Source organism: Triturus cristatus, chromosome 11 (genome assembly GCF_964204655.1).
Source record: "Triturus cristatus chromosome 11, aTriCri1.1, whole genome shotgun sequence".
Classification (NCBI taxonomy): Eukaryota; Metazoa; Chordata; class Amphibia; order Caudata; family Salamandridae; genus Triturus; species Triturus cristatus.
In genome coordinates this window covers 678,732,591-678,741,189 of record NC_140594.1, presented here as the reverse complement: position 1 = coordinate 678,741,189, position 8,599 = coordinate 678,732,591, and the positions used below count along the sequence as shown (strand labels likewise).

Below are 8,599 nucleotides of genomic sequence, written 5' to 3'. Positions count from 1 at the left end.
ACAAACCGGAGACTCCAGCCCCTTCCGGGCCACAGTGTTATGAGTGTGGCGAATGGGGGCACATAGCCCGGTATTGTAGAAAAAGGAAAGAAAAAGGGGATGAGGAACCCATGGAAGTCGGCTATATGCCCCGAGCTCTCATGTACGCTCAAGAAACTGGACCCACGTTCTATGTAAGTGTGACCATGGATGGCAGGCACGTAAGAGCTCTGTTGGATTCGGGGTGTCATCATTCAGTTGTGAAAGAACACCTTATTTCCCCCTCCTCCATCATACCAGGACGTACCGTAGGTATCAAGTGTGTGCATGGGGATGTCAGGAACTACCCCGTAGCTAGAGTCCACATAAAAGGCCCGAGAGGGGGAGGGAACCGGTGTATTTTAGGTGTCCTCCCTGAGTTGCCTGAACCACTTATCCTAGTCGCTGACATTCCCTGTTTCCCCACCCTAATGTTAGAAACTTTACGTACGACTGACGGGACGACCAAGCAGTCCTCATCCCTCTTAGCAGCAGAGCCCTGGGCCAGTGACACGCATTTTAGGACAGCCCAGCTGAATGAAGCAAGTCTTGCGAATGCTTGGCAGAATGCCCAGGATAACAAAACCAACCCCCAGAGGGCCTATCCTGGGTTTATTGAGAAAAACGGACTCCTATATCGGCTGGGAAGTGAGAGCGCCCAACCCCAATTGATTGTACCCACTGATTTTAGGGATCAAGTCATGTTTTATGCGCATGCCCATTTCTTGGCAGGACATTCGGGGGCCGAGAAAACCACGGACTCCATTGTCCAGAACTTCTTTTGGCCCAGCATATATGCTCAAGTAAGGAAATATTGCCAAGAATGCGACATATGCCAAAAACGGAATCCCTACATTCCCCCTAAGGTCCCCTTGGTACCCATGCCAATCATAGGAAAACCATTTGACCGACTGGGGATTGACATCATAGGTCCCCTTCCTAAATCATCCAGAGGGTTTCAATACGCCATGGTCATCGTAGATTATGCCACCCGATATCCGGAGGCATTTCCTTTACGATCGGCCACCTCCCAGGCCATAGCACAACGGTTGGTCGAAGTATTTTCTCGGATGGGGTTTCCGAGGGAATTAATTACAGACCAGGGTACTCCATTCGTATCTCGTCTGATGAACCAAGTATGTAAACTGCTCCACGTGAAACATCTACGTACGTCGGTTTATCATCCTCAAACCGACGGATTGGTGGAGCGTTGCAACGGCTCTCTGAAGTTGACACTAAAAAAAATCCTAACAGGAGATGGAAAGCAGTGGGACCAGCTGCTTCCCCTGGCTTTGTGTGTTCTGAGAAGCCAGGTGCAAAGCAGTTTGGGCTCCTCCCCGTTCGAGCTTCTGTTTGGTAGAAAACCCCGCACCCTCCTGGAGATCACTAAGGATAGTTGGGAACGAGAAGGGGCCATAGACTCCCAAGACCTGATTGACTACACGCGAAACCTCAAAACAAGACTGCATAAATTAAGGACTCTCGCTCATGAGTCGTTAGAGAAGGCCCAACACAAACAAAAAACCTTTTATGACCGGGGAAAAAAATGGAGGGAATTAGATGTGGGAGATTGGGCTCTCATCCTCTTGCCCTCCTCGACCCACAAACTTAAGAATGAGTGGCAAGGACCATATCCCATTCAGCGAAAGATAGGGAAAACATCCTATGTGTTACAACTCTCCCCCTCACGTACCCAAACTTACCACATAAACATACTAAAGAAGTGGTTAGGACCAATCCCTCGCGCACAACATACGGTAGCCACCGGGGCCCCGGTTATAACAACCGTGGGTGATACCCTCATTAACCCCGACTTAGATAAAGAGAAGAAGGAAGAAGTACTGTCCGTCCTTTTCGAAGCCCAGACAGTGTTTTCAGATCAACCTGGGAGAACCACACTAGCCACTCACTTCATTCCTACGGACAAAGGGGTAATCGTAAAACAAAAACCCTACCGGGTCCCCGAAGCCTGTCGCCTTACGCTTAAAAAGGAAGTGGAACAGATGCTGGCATCGGGTATTATCGTACCCTCAAAAAGTAACTGGTCTTCTCCTGTGGTTCTTGTCCCGAAACCCGACGGAACCACGAGATTCTGTATTGACTTTCGTGCGGTTAACCGGGTCTCTAAACAAGACGGATATCCATTACCCCGGGTAGACGAGCTTATAGAACGCCTTGGTGAGGCTCGATATATAACAACTATCGACCTCACCAAGGGGTATTGGCAGGTTCCCCTTCACCCTCACGACCAGGAGAAAACAGCATTTGCAACCCCTGATGGCCTCTTCCACTTTACAGTTCTCCCTTTTGGATTACATGGGGCCCCGGCGACTTTTCAACGCCTCATGGACACTCTCTTGACCCCCCACCTTAAATATGCTTCAGCATATCTAGACGACATTGTCGTATTCAGTCCATCTTGGACCGAGCATATGCAACACCTGAAGCAAATCCTACGAGCCCTTCAAGATGCAGGGTTACACATAAATGCAAAGAAGTCTAGGTTCGCCTTCACTCGTGTCAATTATTTAGGGTATGTTCTCGGCGAAGGCCGTATTTTTCCCCAACAAGAAAAGGTAAAGGCCATAAGCTCCCAATCTTTCCCTACGACGAAAAGAGACCTAAGGGCATTTCTGGGACTGGTGGGATACTACCGCCGGTTTATACCCCACTTCGCCAGTATTTCTGCTCCCCTCACTGATCTGCTAAAGAAATCGGCTCTCTCATCACACCTCACCCATCCCTCTCCCCCGGTACAGGGCGCCTTTCAGACCCTCAAAAAGGCCTTAACGACAGCTCCCGTCTTGATCACTCCGGACTTTACCAAACCCTTCCTCTTACAAACAGATGCATCAGGGGTCGGACTGGGGGCGGTACTCTCCCAGTTAGATGAGGAGAATAGAGAGCGACCCATCCTCTATCTAAGCCGTAAGTTGTTCCCCAGGGAAACCGCTTATCCCACCATTGAGAAAGAGTGCCTGGCCCTAAAGTGGGGAATTGACAAACTACGGTACTACCTGGAGGGACGTCGATTTACTCTTTTCACTGATCATGCCCCCCTATCCTGGCTACAGCAGAACAAAGGTCGCAATGACCGCATCCTCCGTTGGTGTTTGGCCCTTCAGCCCTATGACTTTGTCGTTCACCATCGGAAGGGCTCCGATCAGACAAATGCCGACTATTCGTCCCGCTACCCACTTTCCCCCGAGCGGGGAAAGCCGGGTGAGGAGATGTGTCACGGGGCCACGGGGTCGTGTGGCCCCATGTGTGAAGCTACTTGTCCTTTTCACCCACAGGGATGGGACGGCCCCTTTAACTACGATCCCGACCCATCGGAGGTGGAGTTTGCCCCTGTGACGTCACCAGTGACCGACCAATCCCACACCTCGCTGGTCGTAAAGAAGGTGGAAGCGGAAGACGCCAGGGCGAAAGCCGGGAGAGCAGCAGGTGAAGACGTGCAGGAGAACGAAACCGGAGGAGTGCAGCGAACCGAGGAGCGGATCCAGGGCCCTTCCACGGAGGACGAGTGCAGGGAGACATCGTGGGTGGAGAAGCCGGGAGGCCAACGACAACGCGTAGCTCCCAGCCACACTTCAGGAGAAGTGTGGCTGCAACAGGTACGGAGAAAACTCCGGGGCATAATACACAGCACGGGAGGGAATGGGTAGGGGTTAGCGGGAGGTCACTTGGGACGGCAGCGTCCTTTCTTCCGTTGGTTGTCTTATCTTAAGTTCCACTCGGTGGTGGCCGGTGAAAGCATTGGAAACCCCTCACTCCCTTCCCTGTTATCCGCTGTAAGCAGAGTACATAACACTAAAACCCCCCTCTCCTCTTTTTTCTGGGAACGGACTCTTGCATCCCGAGAGAGGAGACCGGACGACGACTCGTACCACAGAAGAACGCCGTAGAGGAATGCACACCACGCCTATTGTACAGAGGATAAATAAAGAACTCCGTTAGCCACAACTCTCGACTCCGCTTACTTCTTCCACTCTGTCCTACCTCCCCTACCCTGACGGTTTACACATACATATATAAACATATATATAATCTGCATATCTATATAAATACAAATATAAATGCATGCATACATATACATATATGCATGTTATGTACATGAAATTTTGAAAAACACTAATAAAAGCAAAGCTAAAAAGCCACCTAATTACAAACAGAATTGCTTTTACTTAAACGAAGGCAAGACCTTTTGCATTTTTAATGCTTGTTTACTTTGGTTCCATCAAGAAGGCATTCAGATGTGACACATTTGCAATAAATTCTGAATGGTAGCAATCTAGTTCCTCATTAGATCACTGTAGTAAAGCTACTGCTCACCAGGGAAGTCTGCTGCTGGTATTCAAAGTGCATGTTTCAGTCTGCATGTCAGAACTTTTTAATGAAATAGAAGAGGATTTGAGAAGTCAAAATGTGCCCTAATTTTTCTTTCTGCAGCACTAATCATAATTTATGGCAAAATGAACCCCCTCATTTTGTTCCTTTGCAAATTAAATGTTTTAAGTGTTACCACTTTATTCCAATCAAGATGGTTTCAGGTGTGCCATACTTTTGTCATAAGTAAGACTGTTAGCGCTCTAGTTGTTCTTTAAAACACTCTGGGATTTCTGTCATTGGGCTATACTTGGGCTACATCTCGGTGATATTTGTGCTACATTTGGGCTCTTTTGTCTCTGGTGGCCATCTTGGAAGACTTGTTATGAAGTTTCCTAATTTTCTCATTTACTACAGTCTCCTCAGTAGGCATACTGTCAGTTTTTTACTTTGATTCAATGAAGAAGGCATTAAGATGTGTCACACATTTGCCATAAATTCAGAATGTTAGCACTCTAGTTGCTCATTAGATCACTGTAGTAATGCTACTGCTCACCAGGAAAGTCTGCTGCTGGTATTGAAAGTGCATGTTTCAGTCTGCATGTCAGAATTCTTTCATGAAATAGAAGAGGATTTGAGAAGTCTCTCAAAATGTGCACTAATTTTTCTTTCTGCAGCACTAATCATACATTCTATGGCAAAAGGAACCCCTCATTTTGTTCCTTTTTAAATTACATGTTTTAAGAGTTACCACTGTATTCCAATCAAGATGGCTTCAGGTGTGCCATACTTTTATTATAAGTAGGAGTGTTAGCGCTCTAGTTGTTCTTTGGAACACTCTGGGAAGCTGCAGTAGAACACAAGGGAATGAACTGACAGTCTCTGCCCTTGTTGGATGTACATGTTTTACTGAGAATGTCAGACTTCATTCTCACATGACTAAGAAAGATAATGTGAATTTACCGAAAATATGCTCTCAGTTTAGCTTATAGATCACCTTTCAAACCTCTGTGGGAAAAGCATGTGAAAATAGTTTACTCTCAAACATGATTCACTTTATGCCAATCAAGATGGCTTTAGGTGTGCCATACTTTTGTCATAAGTAAGACTGTTAGCACTCTAGTTGTTCGTTAGAACACTCTGGGACATTCTGTCATTGAGCTATACTTGGGCTACATCTGGGTGATATTTGGGATACATTTGGGCTCTTTTGTCTCTGGTGGCCATCTTGAGAGATTTATCTGTTATGAAGTTTCCTAATTTCCTCATTTACTGCAGTCTCCTCAATAGGAAATACTTTCAGTTTTTTACTTTGGTTCCATCAAGAAGGCATTCAGATGTGTCACACATTAGCCATAAATTCTAAATGTTAGCACTCTAGTTGCTCATTAGATCACTTTAGTAAAGCTACTGCTCACCAGGGAAGTCTGCTGCTGGTATTCAAAGTGCATTTTTCAGTCTGCATGTCAGAATGTTTTTATGAAATAGAAGAGGATTTGAGAAGTCACTCAAAATGTGCCCTAATTTTTCTTTCTGCAGCACTAATCATACTTTCTATGGCAAAATGAACCCCCTCATTTTGTTCCTTTTTAAATTAAATCTTTTAAGAGTTACGTCTTTCTTCCAATCAAGATGGCTTCAGGTGTGCAATATGTTTGTCATAAGTAGGACTGTTAGCACTCTAGTTGTTCTTTAGAACACTCAGGGAAGCTGCAGTAAAACACAAAGGAATCAACTGACAGTCTCTGCCCTTGTTGGATGTACATGTTTTACTGAGAATGTCAGACTTCATTCTCACATGACTAAGAAAGATAATGTGAATTTACCGAAAATATGCTCTCAGTTTTGCTTATAGATCACCTTTCAAACCTCTGTGGGAAAAGCATGTGAAAATAGTTTACTCTCAAACATGATTCATGATATCCCAGCAGAAAGGCTTTTCCACATGGTAAAATCACCTTAGAACGTACCACAATTCCTAAAATGAGAATGGTACCATCAACAAATGATTTATAATGTAACTAAAGTCTCAAAACCTTCTATTAACTGCAATGCTTTTTAATGAGGTGCTATCATGTATATTGGTCCCAAGATGGCAACCAACACTTCTTGGATGAAGTGCTGACAGCCAATCAGATCTCACAATGAAATGTGTGGTTAGGCCCCGCCCAGATATATATGTGATTTTACTTTTGATTTTCTCAGAAACTACTGAACTGATTTACACCATTTAAGCAAAATTCACGACTCTGAACCTAGGTCTACCTTTCTGCCAAATTTGGTGTAATTCCGTTCAGCAGTTCGGGCTGTAGCTGCGTCAACAGGTCCTATGGGAAATTGCATGGGGAAAAAGCGTTTTGGGTCCCCCCTTTTCTCTCAGCCCCCGCTTGACGAATCACCACGAAACTTTCAGGATGGGAATAGAATGTTGCGGATTTCCTAGGGAAAATATGTCCTAACTATCACTACCTACTGGCGACCGCCAGTAGCTAATATATATATGGAGGGCCGTGAAAGTGTCCTTGATGGCATGTAAGCATTGGAGCCCACTGGAGGGTTAAAAGTACAATAAGGCGAACTACAAGGACCAGCATGCAAAGGGACTAAAGAAAAAAAGAACCAACGTAAAAAAGAAAGGCACACCGGAGGCCAATTAAAAAACATTTAAATAGCTGGTGAGCCTCAGAACAATCCAGGATGGGTGCCTACAAATATATGCAGGAGCTATGGAGGAAGAAGCAGTCGGACGACATGCGGTTCCTCCTGTGTGTTCGGTGCTGGCAGTATCGCCAGCTGTCTGCTCTCCACCGAGCACCCCGTCCCACCCGCCCAGACAAGGCTCGCAGGGCAGGCTACAAGGCCAAACAGGGTTATGTGATATATCGTGTCCGTGTTCGCCGTGGTGGTCGTAAACATCCTGTCCCCAAAGGAGCTACCTATGGAAAACCTGTGCACCATGGTGTTAACCAGATCAAGTTTGCCCGCAGCCTTCAGTCTGTTGCTGAGGAGCGTGCTGGTCGCCATTGTGGAGGTCTCAGAGTGCTAAGTTTGTACTGGGTCGGAGAAGACTCCACCTACAAGTTCTTTGAAGTGGTTCTGATTGATACCTTCCACAAAGCCATCAGACGCAAACCAGAGATCCAATGGATCACCAAAGCAGTCCACAAGCACAGGGAGATGCGCGGGCTCACTTCAGCTGGCAAGAAGAGCCGTGGCTTGGGCAAGGGACACAAGTTCCACCTTACCATTGGAGGCTCACGTCGTGCTGCCTGGAGGAGACGCAACACCCTTCAGCTCCATCGTTACCGTTAAAACCTATTGTGCTTTTAAAGATATTTCGAATAAAATTGGTTTTGAAAGAAAAAAAAAAAGGGTGAAAAATCATCTCGGTAACGGCGTGGTAGGTTATCTAATCAGCCAGGCAGAGTCCCATCCGGGGGCTCAATGGAGGGCCGTGAAAGTGTCCTTGATAGTATGTAAGCATTGGAGCCCACTGGAGGGTTAAAAGTACAATAAGGCGAACTACAAGGACCAACATGCAAAGGGACTAAAGAAAAAAAGAACCAACGTAAAAAAGAAAGGCACACCGGAGGCCAATTAAAAAACATTTAAATAGCATGCAAGGTTTTGGGTTGCTGTAAATAATTAATCGAATGCTCGCATTGGCCCATGAAGAAGGAGAAAGGAATCTCGGAAACGCGTTGGCCAAAGGACTTCCTTACGGATGCGAAGCTGCCTGTCTCTCACAAATAAAGGATGTTTCCTAAACCTGCCAGGGAGTGCGGCTTCAAGTTTCTGGGCAAACTTTGGGATGATTTATATGCGGCGGTTCCAGGCCGCAGGAGCTACGCACCACCCCTAATTCAACAGGGGACCTGCCGGGTGAAAAATCATCTCGGTGACGGCGTGGTAGGTTATCTAATCAGCCAGGCAGAGTCCCATCCGGGGGCTCAATGGAGGGCCGTGAAAGTGTCCTTGATGGTATGTAAGCATTGGAGCCCACTGGAGGGTTAAAAGTACAATAAGGCGAACTACAAGGACAAGCATGCAAAGGGACTAAAGAAAACAAGAACCAACGTAAAAAAGAAAGGCACACCGGAGGCCAATTAAAAAACATTTAAATAGCATGCAAGGTTTTGGGTTGCTGTAAATAATTAATCGAATGCTCGCATTGGCCCATGAAGAAGGAGAAAGGAATCTCCGAAACGCGTTGGCCAAAGGACTTCCTTACGGGATGCGAAGCTGCCTGTCT

At 46.3% G+C, this 8,599-nt stretch overlaps 1 pseudogene; it reads left to right on the top strand.

Moving 5' to 3' along the window:
- Nucleotides 1–7,025: 7,025 nt before the first annotated feature.
- LOC146785318 (large ribosomal subunit protein eL15 pseudogene) lies at nt 7,026–7,718 on the top strand (annotated as a pseudogene).
- Nucleotides 7,719–8,599: the final 881 nt, after the last annotated feature.